Consider the following 12,695-nt stretch of genomic DNA (forward strand, 5'->3'; position numbering starts at 1 on the left):
AAGGCAGGAGAAGGATGAAGGTCTTTGGAAACCAGTTCAGACGAGTTTGAATACAATTAAACAGGTGGCTCCTATCTGCCTGCCATCCACAATTTTCAGATTTCTGTTCTAAGCCCCATGTTGCTTAGTTCCTTCCCACCGATGTGAGTAGAGTGGAATAGAGACTCAAAGCCAGTAAGATCCGTTACCTTCCAGTAATGCCCAGGTAATTCTTAGAAAAGCCACCATAGTATCAGAGTACTCTCAATTAATATGTATTGACCTTGAAAACCATTTCAAGGGGCGCCCAGGTGGTTCAGTCAGTTAAACGTCTGACTTCGCCTCAGGTCATGACCTTATGGCTCGTGAGTTTGAGCCCCGAGTCGGCTCTGTGCTGACAGCTCGGAGCCTGGAGCCTGCTTCAGATTCTGACCCTCCCTCTCTCTCTGCCCCTCCCCTGCTTGTTCTCTGTCTCTCTCCTTCAAAAATAAATAAATATTAAAATTTTTTTTTAAAAAAACCATTTTTAAAATCTATACTTACCAGCATTGATATTGATGCCTTTATCTATTTAAAAAATTGAAATAGACCCAATATAGAAAATTGACCCACTATAGAAAAAGTATGTGACTTTACATTCCTTCTGGGTCTTCACAAGGTCAAGCTCACAAGATACAGGGAATAGAAGCCTGAAGCTGAAGCTCACTGACCCAGGAAGGGATTAGTGGCCTGAAAGACCCCTGGTGCCATTGTTGCCCTGAATAGAGGAAGAGAATTTAGGCACCTGCCTTGGCCAATCTGACTAGGTCATTCCAATGAATAGATCTTTAAAAATCTCTTGAACACCCACTGTGTTCAAACTTCTAGACTAACCACTTCAGGGAAGGCTCTATCATGGTTGTAGACGGATTCTTTGTGTTTATAGATGAATTTCCAAGTATTAATTATTTATGCCCTGTGATGCACAATGCTAACATGAGGACCATTTGTTTAAAAACACGAAAAAAAAGGACTCTGAAGCCAGTCTGGGTTTGAGCCCCAAATCAATCGCCTTACCAGTTCTGTTTCCTCATCTGTGTCTTGAGAATAAAAACCCCAAATCCTCTTTCACAGGGTTGTTGGGGTCATAAAATTGAGGTCACAAAAATTGTGACAAATCATTGTTCCCTGGCTTTTTTCTCCATCCCAGAACCCTAGCAGTCTAAAGTTCTCCAAAAGCAATTCAGAGGCCCCCAGAGGGCAGGGGTTTCCATGTGACTCTTGGCCTCTTGGATTCTCTGTGACTCCCACCTTCTTCCACCTCTCCTGTTGCTGCCAGCCCCAAAGGCAAGGGCCAGGCTGCCAACTCCCACTGACAACAGTGCCGTGGCTCACACACACATCCACAGTCTCTGCTATCATAGGAACGTCTGGGGCCAATGTTGCAAGTGGGCCTTTTTTGCTTTTGCTTTTTTTGTTGGCTGAGCAGAAAAGTGGTCTAGGGACAAGACACAGAGCAACATTCAGGCTGGCCCCTTTACTGTGCTCACCTCCACATGTGACTTCCATTCTCTAATCCTGTGGGACAAGGTACAGACAGGAGACTCCTTTTTACACACCTGTTCAGGCACATCAGGATCCCATGAGCTAGACCTTTTCTCTCTTGCTTGTCCAGCATCTAGCATCGCTCTAGGCACAAAGTTGGTGCCCTCTAAATGCCTGTGGAAGAAGTGAATGAAGTCGGTCACCTCCCCTCCTTTATGTATAACAAAGTACACAGGTATGAATGAAATCATGAGGGTGTTACATGACTCTCTTCATCTTGCCGTGTTTAAAAAACCAACCAGGGCAAACTTAAGATTTTAAGAGAGTTCATCATGTCTTACTTTGTTCGTAGTGTGAAAAGTAATGGAAATGGTCAGGTTTGGGGGTCAGGGGTTGTTGGTTCACTTTTTGCTCTCTTTTCATTCACCTTTAGGTCCTTCCTTCTTCCATGATTTATTGTTGGCCTGGGACCCGAAATCCTTACTTACAGGAATGTGTTGCATCTCCTAACACCGTTGCAGAATGCAGACCCAGTGTGCCAGCCACTGCCTACCACAGAGCATGCCTGTACTTTTGTTCCACGCAAAAGGTGCCCCGTTTTTGCAACAAGTGAAATGTCACTCCTCTTTTGAACACCACCTCTGAGGAACTTTCTCTAACACTCTTTACGCCCTACTCCCGTTTGGACAACAAATGGCCCTCTCTGCATTCCCAGAGCTGTTTTTATCACCTGACCAGTGTAATGCCACTTATCTGTTAATTATTCATGTGTTTGTCTCATTGGCCAGATTTTAAGTTCCCCAAGGTTGGGGAGCGCCTCTTCTTCACACCATCACTGCAGCCAACCCCACAATAGATTCTCTATAGACGTGTGTCATTAGAAAATCTTCGGGAAATGGGCACCTGGGTGGCTCAGTCCATTAAGCGTCTGACTTCTGCTCAGGCCATGATCTCACAGCTCAGCTCGTCAGTTCAAGCCCTGCATCAAGCTCTGTACTGACAGCTCAGAGCCGGGAGCCTGCTTCCGAGTCTGTAGCTCCCTCTCTCTCTGCTCCTCCTCCACTTACACTCTGTCTCTCTCTCTCTCTCAAAAATAAACACAAAAAAATCTAAAAATATAGAAAAACTTTGAAAAAAATAAAATTAAAAAGCAATATAAATATATCGGATTTGTGCTCACCCCTTCTTTCTCCCCTCCACACTCATAGACACATAAATGCAAACCATGTGCACGTATACTGTGAGCACGCTTGTGAGTACGTTTATGGTCATGCCATGTCCATTGCAAACACCCAAAACGTTACAGGTCCAGTGGGTAAGTCCCTTTACCTTCTCCTCACTGTGGGGAGGCTCTGTTTTGATCTGTGCTTATACAATTAGAACAGCTGCATCTTCCCATCCCTAAGTCCTTTTCCTCCCTGTTCACATTTGTTGTAAAAAGAAACAAAGAGTAGTGCAAGTTAAGGAAATGGATTTGGCACTGTATAGGAAATAAATTTTAAAAGATTTCAGAATTTGGGTCCAATCAACATTCAACTGGTAGACTGAAGACTCCAGGTGATCTAGAGGTAAGAAATAAGAAATGTGGGGGTGGGGGGCACTGACTTTTCACAGAAGATGAGCTTCAAGCTCTTTGGCACAAGTGTTTCTGTACCAATGACATCTTGATGAAGTGCATGTTCAGTGGTCTAAAATACCCTTGCCTATCCCTGTGCAGAGTGAGCATTTGTATATTAAATTTTAATGTAACGGTATATTGGCTAAATAAAATTTTATTTATTGCAACTTTTTTTTGGTGTTATGATATACAAGTCATTATCCTGTAGGGAAATTACCCACTTTTCTTAATCATGGTCAACAAATTATTTTACCATTCAGAAACAATGAGCTTTTCCCATGAGCTCCTAATATAGCTCTAAGAATATATTCTCTTGTTCAAGGTTCATCCGATTGCATTCAACCCTAGCTCAAGAAGAGGAGAGTTTAAGATATTAAAAAACAGTGAATCTGATAGCCGTTTGCACACAGGAACTAAAGTGTAACTCTGGATTTGTTGGTTTAGAATTGGCCCATGGGCAGGAATTTCTGATCGCTGCTCTAGATTATTACAGGGATTCTGACAATAGTATTTAGGAGTGACATAGTCAGGAACACCAAAAATTACTCATTCCAACACTACACCTTTAGTACAAAGGTATCACATAGTCCAAGTAGAAAATTCAGATACACAGGCATAAGAAATAAATATTTTTAATTACTCAGAAAATAAAACATATAAAGACTCACTTTAGTATCACGTAAATATTATAAATAATAGCTATAAAGCAGTCAAATGTGGGTAGATGTTTATCAACTGGCTCTCTGAGGGACAAAACCAGACTAGATTTGTAGCATTTTCTGATTTCTGTGGTGTAAGTAGCATCACATCACGGTTGATTTCAAGCTACCGCCACTTCAATGACTGGCTTAGAAAATTCCTGGAGTCTTAACAATCAATACTTGCAAACCATTTCTGGACATACAGGGTATTTCTACTTTTTGTTATTCATAACAATAATTCAACGCACATAGTTAAGTCTTTGTCCAGATTGTTGTTTTCCTTAAGATAGTTTCCTAAAACTGGAGGGTCTGGGTCAAAACTATCCAGAATTTAAGGCTCTTTTAAAATGTGTGGTCAAATACTCATGTAAAAACTTCTCTGTATTAATAAATGGGAATGTTAGTTTCACTGAAATCCTTGCCAATACTGGGTATTTGAAGTCATTATTCAACAATGTGATAAGCTCCAAAGGGCATCCTGTTATTTTCAAATTTTCTTTTATTTGAATATTTTAGTTTAAGATTTAACTTTTTCATGTCTCTTGGCTAATTATATTCTTATGTGTAAAGTTTGCTCAAATCTTTTGCCATTTTCTCAGTAGGTTATCTCTGTGTTATTTATATTTGAGATATCAATGCTTTTATTGCTGCATATGTTGCAAATGTTTTTTCTCTCTCATTGGCACTTTTTCTTTTAATTTAATTTATAAAGATTTTGATTTACAGAAATTTTACATTTATGTAATAGTTGGCACTATCAGTTTTTTCCTTTTGATTTCTGCCTTCGATATCATATGTAGAAAGGCCTTCTGCATTCTGAAGAATATAAATGTATTTATACTATTTTTATAACATAAAAATAGTATCATAGTATAAATATACTTATTAATAATTTCAGTGCATTTTTGTTTCACTTTTTTTTATATATATGAAATTTATTGACAAATTGGTTTCCATACAACACCCAGTGCTCATCCCAAAAGGTGCCCTCCTCAATACCCATCACCCACCCTCTCCTCCCTCCCACCCCCCATCAACCCTCAGTTTGTTCTCAGTTTTTAACAGTCTCTTATGCTTTGGCTCTCTCCCACTCTAACCTCTTTTTTTTTTTTTCCTTCCCCTCCCCCATGGGTTCCTGTTAAGTTTCTCAGGATCCACATAAGAGTGAAACCATATGGTATCTGTCTTTCTCTGTATGGCTTATTTCACTTAGCATCACACTCTCCAGTTCCATCCACGTTGCTACAAAAGGCCATATTTCATTCTTTCTCATTGCCACGTAGTACTCCATTGTGTATATAAACCACAATTTCTTTATCCATTCATCAGTTGATGGACATTTAGGCTCTTTCCATACTTTGGCTATTGTTGAGAGTGCTGCTATGAACATTGGAGTACAAGTGGCCCTATGCATCAGTACTCCTGTATCCCTTGGATAAATTCCTAGCAGTGCTATTGCTGGGTCACAGGGTAGGTCTATTTTTAATTTTCTGAGGAACCTCCACACTGCTTTCCAGAGCGGCTGCACCAATTTGCATTCCCACCAACAGTGCAAGAGGGTTCCCGTTTCTCCAAATCCTCTCCAGCATCTAGAGTCTCCTGATTTGTTCATTTTGGCCACTCTGACTGGCATGAGGTGATACCTGAGTGTGGTTTTGATTTGTATTTCCCTGATAAGGAGCGACGCTGAACATCTTTTCATGTGCCTGTTGGCCATCCGGATGTCTTCTTTAGAGAAGTGTCTATTCATGTTTTCTGCCCATTTCTTCACTGGGTTATTTGTTTTTCAGGTGTGGAGTTTGGTGAGCTCGTTATAGATTTTGGATACTAGCCCTTTGTCCGATATGTCATTTGCGAATATCTTTTCCCATTCTGTTGGTTGCCTTTTAGTTTTGTTGGTTGTTTCCTTTGCTGTGCAGAAGCTTTTTATCTTCATAAGGTCCCAGTAATTCACTTTTGCTTTTAATTCCCTTGCCTTTGGGGATGTGTCGAGTAAGAGATTGCTACGGCTGAGGTCAGAGAGGTCTTTTCCTGCTTTCTCCTCTAGGGTTTTGATGGTTTCCTGTCTCACATTTAGGTCCTTTATCCATTTTGAGTTTATTTTTGTGAATGGTGTGAGAAAGTGGTCTAGTTTCAACCTTCTGCATGTTGCTATCCAGTTCTCCCAGCACCATTTGTTAAAGAGGCTGTCTTTTTTCCATTGGATGTTCTTTCCTGCTTTGTCAAAGATGAGTTGGCCATACGTTTGTGGGTCTAGTTCTGGGGTTTCTATTCTATTCCATTGGTCTATGTGTCTGTTTTTGTGCCAATACCATGCTGTCTTGATGATGACAGCTTTGTAGTAGAGGCTAAAGTCTGGGATTGTGATGCCTCCTGCTTTGGTCTTCTTCTTCAAAATTCCTTTGGCTATTCGGGGCCTTTTGTGGTTCCATATGAATTTTAGGATTGCTTGTTCTAGTTTCGAGAAGAATGCTGGTGCAATTTTGATTGGGATTGCATTGAATGTGTAGATAGCTTTGAGTAGTATTGACATTTTGACAATATTTATTTTTCCAATCCATGAGCAGGGAATGTCTTTCCATTTCTTTAAATCATCTTCAATTTCCTTCACAAGCTTTCTATAGTTTTCAGCATACAGATCTTTTACATCTTTGGTTAGATTTATTCCTAGGTATTTTATGCTTCTTGGTGCAATTGTGAATGGGATCAGTTTCTTTATTTGTCTTTCTGTTGCTTCATTGTTAGTGTATAAGAATGCAACTGATTTCTGTACATTGATTTTGTATCCTGCAACTTTGCTGAATTCCTGTATCAGTTCTAGCAGACTTTTGGTGGAGTCTATCGGATTTTCCATGTATAATATCATGTCATCTGCAAAAAGCGAAAGCTTGACTTCATCTTTGCCAATTTTGATGCCTTTGATTTCCTTTTGTTGTCTGATTGCTGATGCTAGAACTTCCAGCACTATGTTAAACAGCAGCGGTGAGAGTGGGCATCCTTGTCGTGTTCCTGATCTCAGGGAGAAAGCTCTCAGTTTTTCCCCGTTGAGGATGATGTTAGCTGTGGGCTTTTCATAAATGGCTTTTATGATCTTTAAGTATGTTCCTTCTATCCTGACTTTCTCAAGGGTTTTTATTAAGAAAGGGTGCTGGATTTTGTCAAAGGCCTTTTCTGCATCGATTGACAGGATCATATGGTTCTTCTCTTTTTTTTTTGTTAATGTGATGTATCACGTTGATTGATTTGCGAATGTTGAACCAGCCCTGCATCCCAGGAATGAATCCCACTTGATCATGGTGAATAATTCTTTTTATATGCCGTTGAATTCGATTTGCTAGTATCTTATTGAGAATTTTTGCATCCATATTCATCAGGGATATTGGCCTGTAGTTCTCTTTTTTTACTGGGTCTCTGTCTGGTTTAGGAATCAAAGTAATACTGGCTTCATAGAATGAGTCTGGAAGTTTTCCTTCCCTTTCTATTGCTTGGAATAGCTTGAGAAGGATAGGTATTATCTCTGCTTTAAACGTCTGGTAGAACTCCCCTGGGAAGCCATCTGGTCCTGGACTCTTATTTGTTGGGAGATTTTTGATGACTGATTCAATTTCTTCGCTGGTTATGGGTCTGTTCAAGCTTTCTATTTCCTCCTGATTGAGTTTTGGAAGAGTGTGGGTGTTCAGGAATTGGTCCATTTCTTCCAGGTTGTCCAATTTGTTGGCATATAATTTTTCATATTATTCCCTGATAATTACTTGTATCTCTGAGGGATTGGTTGTAATAATTCCATTTTCATTCATGATTTTATCTATTTGGGTCATCTCCCTTTTCTTTTTGAGAAGCCTGGCTAGAGGTTTGTCAATTTTGTTTATTTTTTCAAAAAACCAACTCTTGGTTTCGTTGATCTGCTCTACAGTTTTTTTAGATTCTATATTGTTTATTTCTGCTCTGATCTTTATTATTTCTCTTCTTCTGCTGGGTTTAGGCTGCCTTTGCTGTTCTGCTTCTAGTTCCTTTAGGTGTGCTGTTATATTTTGTATTTGGGATTTTTCTTCTTTCTTGAGATAGGCCTGGATTGCAATGTATTTTCCTCTCAGGACTGCCTTCACTGCGTCCCAAAGCGTTTGGATTGTTGTATTTTCATTTTCGTTTGTTTCCATATATTTTTTAATTTCTTCTCTAATTGCCTGGTTGACCCACTCATTCGTTAGTAGGGTGTTCTTTAACCTCCATGCTTTTGGAGGTTTTCCAGACTTTTTCCTGTGGTTGATTTCAAACTTCATAGCATTGTGGTCTGAAAGTATGCATGGTATAATTTCAATTCTTGTAAACTTATGAAGGGCTGTTTTGTGACCCAGTATATGATCTATCTTGGAGAATGTTCCACGTGCACTCGAGAAGAAAGTATATTCTGTTGCTTTGGGATGTAGAGTTCTAAATATATCTGTCAAGTCCATCTGATCCAATGTCTCATTCAGGGCCCTTGTTTCTTTATTGACCGTGTGTCTAGATGATCTATCCATTTCTGTAAGTGGGGTGTTAAAGTCCCCTGCAATTACCACATTCTTATCAATAAGGTTGCTTATGTTTGTGAGTAATTGTTTTATATATTTGGGGGCTCCGGTATTCGGCGCATAGACATTTATAATAGTTAGCTCTTCCTGATGGATAGACCCTGTAACTATTATATAATGTCCTTCTTCATCTCTTGTTACAGCCTTTAATTTAAAGTCTAGTTTGTCTGATATAAGTATGGCTACTCCAGCTTTCTTTTGGCTTCCAGTAGCATGATAAATAGTTCTCCATCCCCTCACTCTCAATCTAAAGGTGTCCTCAGGTCTAAAATGAGTCTCTTGTAGACAGCAAATAGATGGGTCTTGTTTTTTTATCCATTCTGATACCCTATGTCTTTTGGTTGGCGCATTTAATCCATTTACATTCAGTGTTATTATAGAAAGATACGGGTTTAGAGTCATTGTGATGTCTGTATGTTTTATGCTTGTAGTGATGTCTCTGGGACTTTGTCTCACAGGGTCCCCCTTAGGATCTCTTGTAGGGCTGGTTTAGTGGTGATGAATTCCTTCAGTTTTTGTTTGTTTGGGAAGACCTTTATCTCTCCTTCTATTCTAAATGACAGACTTGCTGGATAAAGGATTCTTGGCTGCATATTTTTTCTGTCTAGCACCCTGAAAATCTCATGCCAATTCTTTCTGGCCTGCCAAGTTTCAAAAGAGAGATCAGTCACGAGTCTTATAGGTCTCCCTTTATATGTGAGGGCACGTTTACCCCTTGCTGCTTTCAGAATTTTCTCTTTATCCTTGTATTTTGCCAGTTTCACTATGATATGTCGTGCAGAAGATCGATTCAAGTTACGTCTAAAGGGAGTTCTCTGTGCCTCTTGGATTTCAATGCCTTTTTCCTTCCCCAGTTCAGGGAAGTTCTCAGCTATGATTTCTTCAAGTACCCCTTCAGCACCTTTCCCTCTCTCTTCCTCCTCTGGGATACCAATTATGCGTATATTATTTCTTTTTAGTGTATCACTTAGTTCTCTAATTTTCCCCTCATACTCCTGGATTTTTTTATCTTTTTCTCAGCTTCCTCTTTTTCCATAACTTTATCTTCTAGTTCACCTATTCTCTCCTCTGCCTCTTCAAGCCGAGCCGTGGTGGTTTCCATTTTGTTATGCATTTCGTTTAAAGCGTTTTTCAGCTCCTCGTGACTATTCCTTAGTCCCTTGATCTCTGTAGCAAGAGATTCTCTGCTGTCCTGTATACTGTTTTCAAGCCCAGTGATTAGTTTTATGACTATTTTTCTAAATTCACTTTCTGTTATATTATTTAAATCCTTTTTGATCAGCTCATTAGCTGTTGTTATTTCCTGGAGATTCTTCTGAGGGGAATTCTTCCTCTTGGTCATTTTGGATAGTCCCTGGCGTGGTGAGGACCTGCAGGGCACTTCCCCTGTGCTGTGGTGTATTAACTGGAGTTGGCAGGCGGGGCCGCAGTCAGACCTGATGTCTGCCCCCAGCCCACCGCTGGGGCCACAGTCAGACTGGTGTGTGCCTTCTCTTCCCCTCTCCTAGGGGCGGGATTCACTGTGGGGTGGTGTGGCCCGTCTGGGTTACTTGCACACTGCCAGGCTTGTGATGCTGGGGATCTGGCGTATTAGCTGGGGTGGGTAGGCAAGGTGCATGGGGGCAGGAGGGGCAGGCTTAGATCGCTTCTCCTTAGGTGATCCTCTTCAGGAGGGGCCCTGTGGCAGCGGGAGGGAGTCAGATCCGCTGCCGGAGGTTTGGCTCCGCAGAAGTGTAGAGTTGGGTGTTTGCGCGGAGCGAGCAAGTTTCCTGGCAGGAACTGGTTTTCTTTGGGATTTTGGCTGGGGGATGGGCAGGGGAGATGGCGCTGGCGAGCGCCTTTGTTCCCCACCAAACTGAGCCCTGTCGTCAGGGGGCTCAGCAGCTCTCCCTCCCTTTGTCCTCCAGCCTTCCCGCTTTCCCAGCAGAGCTGTTAACTTATGACCTCCCAGAGGCTAAGTCGCGCTTGCTGTCAGAACACAGTCCGTGAGGTCCCTCCGCTTTTGCAAGCCAGACTCGGGGGCTCTGCTTGGTCGGTGAGCCGCCCCTCCGCCCCTCCGCCCCAGCTCCCTCCCGCCAGTCAGTGGAGCGCGCACCGCCTCGCCGCCCTTCCTACCCTCTTCCGTGGGCCTCTCATCTGCGTTTGGCTCCGGCGACTCCGTTCTGCTAATCCTCTGGCGGTTTTCTGGGTTATTTAGGCAGGTGTAGGTGGAATCTAAGTGATCAGCAGGACGTGCGGTGAGCCCAGCGTCCTCCTAAGCCGCCATCTTGCAAACCTCCGCGTGTTTCACTTTTTATAGTTAAATATTTAATTTGGAATTTATTTGGTATATGGGGTAGAGATCTGATTTTTTTTTCCCCCAAATTGGTCTCAAAAACCAAATACTGAGCAATTAATCATTCAGGGAGTACTTGGGAATATCTCTTTTATTACATAGGAATTTCTTATGTACTTTATTGTTCATACTATTCATTGGATTATTTCTTTTTTTGCTGAGTTGCATGAGCTCATAGTGACTATAGTTAACAATATTGTAGTATATATTTGAAAGTTGCTAAGAGAATAAATCTTAAAGTTCTCACCTCAAGAAAAACATTTGTCACCGAGTGAGGTGATGAATATTAACTACACTTATTGTGGTAATTATTTTGTTTTTGAGGATTTTTTTTTGTATTTTTTATTTTATTTTTATTTTAGAGAGAGAAAGAACATGAGTGACAGAGAGGGACAGAGGGAGAGAAAGAGAGAATCTTTAAATAGGCTCTATGCTCAGCATGGAGCCCAACATGGGGCTTGATCCTGGGATCATGACCTGAGCCAAAAATCAAGATCTGATGCTCAATTAAGCCTCTCAGGCACCTTTGTTATAATTATTTTGATATATAGACATGTATCACCTTAAACTCATACAATGTTACATGTCAATAATACCTCAACAAAACTGGGGAAGAAAGAAAAAACAAAGTAGTGTCTCTGTATTCAGGAATATAGTATCTCTCCATATTTATTTTTTTTAATAATTTTTTATTAATGTTTGTTTATTTTTGAGAGAGACAGAGACAGAGCGTGAGCCGGGGAGGGGCAGAGAGAGAGAGAGAGAGGGAAACACCCGAATCAAAAGCAGGCTCCAGGCTGTGAGCTGTCAGCACAGAGCCGGATGCGGGGCTCAAATTCACAAACCGTGAGATCATGACCTGCGCCGAAGTCGGATGCTTAACCTACTGAGCCACTCAGACGCCCCAGTATCTCTCCATATAAGTAGTTGATGGTTTCAAATACTTAATAAATTTTGTGCTGGGAAGTTGTCTTTAACTGAAGGTAGCATAAGAGGGCCACATACCAGCTATATATCAGAATAGTTATCATAAAAGAGAAAAATATGAATTTTACTTTAGCCCAGTGAAACCAATTTTAATGAAATATTCCTAATGTCTCCTATTCTGACATTGATCTCTATTCTCCATTTGTAAGGAAGTGGTACTATTTTTTTCCATGTGATTTCTTAATGCTAGTCTAGAATTCTAAAGAAGACGTTTCTGAAGCTCTGAACACGTATGGGAACAAATCACAAGTGATAAATTTTGTAAATCTTATAACGCTTAGTCAAATACCACTTTCTTTACTTAGGAATGTTTAAGTGAAATTTTAAACACTTAACAGACACTATTAACTATCAAGCGTAAGGAGCAATACCCACAATACAGTGAGAGGCCTCATTGCCTGCAATCTTCTGTTTTAAAGTCACTGGGATTCTATGCAGATTCTACAGCTTCCAGACGAAGGAACAATGACAATAGATGACAAAGATCAACCTCCACTTTCTTCATTCCATTTACACGTAGATTGTGATACCACCTGAGGAAGAAGGACAGAACAGGTAACCTTTAGGAGAAACTCAGATTCTCCTGCATGCTAGTTGCAGAACTTTGAGTAAATTATTCAATCTAGTCCATGCCTTAGTATCTTTATCTGTGTAATGGGAATAATAGTCTCTTGGACTCACAGTAATAAATGAATCAGTGACTCTTTATTAAAAAAAAAAGTGTCTAGAAAAATGCATGGATTATAAAAACCACTCGGTAAATTTTCTTTCTTTCCCCTTCCTCCTCTTCCTCAAATATAACTTCATGTTGCTAGAGTTCCCTGAGGTACATTGCCCCTTGTCTTATAATCAGACAAGGTCAAATACCAGATATATATTAGAATATTTACCATAAAAGAGAAAAATATGAATCTTATACTTCAGCCCAGTGAAACCAACTTTAATTAAATATTCCTAAATATTATCGGAAGCATTACATG

The 12,695-nt window shown here is 40.5% G+C and overlaps 1 long non-coding RNA gene across 2 annotated transcripts in view; it reads right to left on the reverse strand.

The window, feature by feature from the left end:
• Nucleotides 1-577: 577 nt before the first annotated feature.
• The window catches only part of LOC123381293, a 312,463-nt gene continuing 300,345 nt past the window's right edge, over nt 578-12,695 (reverse strand). For both annotated transcript variants that reach the window (XR_006588131.1, XR_006588130.1), the window contains 2 exons: nt 12,091-12,248; nt 578-1,677 (listed from right to left, as the gene is read on the reverse strand). This is a non-coding gene — a long non-coding RNA (uncharacterized LOC123381293). The remainder of the gene's footprint in view (nt 1,678-12,090; nt 12,249-12,695) is intronic.

The sequence above is a fragment of the Felis catus genome, chromosome D3, assembly GCF_018350175.1.
Source record: "Felis catus isolate Fca126 chromosome D3, F.catus_Fca126_mat1.0, whole genome shotgun sequence".
Lineage (NCBI taxonomy): Eukaryota > Metazoa > Chordata > Mammalia > Carnivora > Felidae > Felis > Felis catus.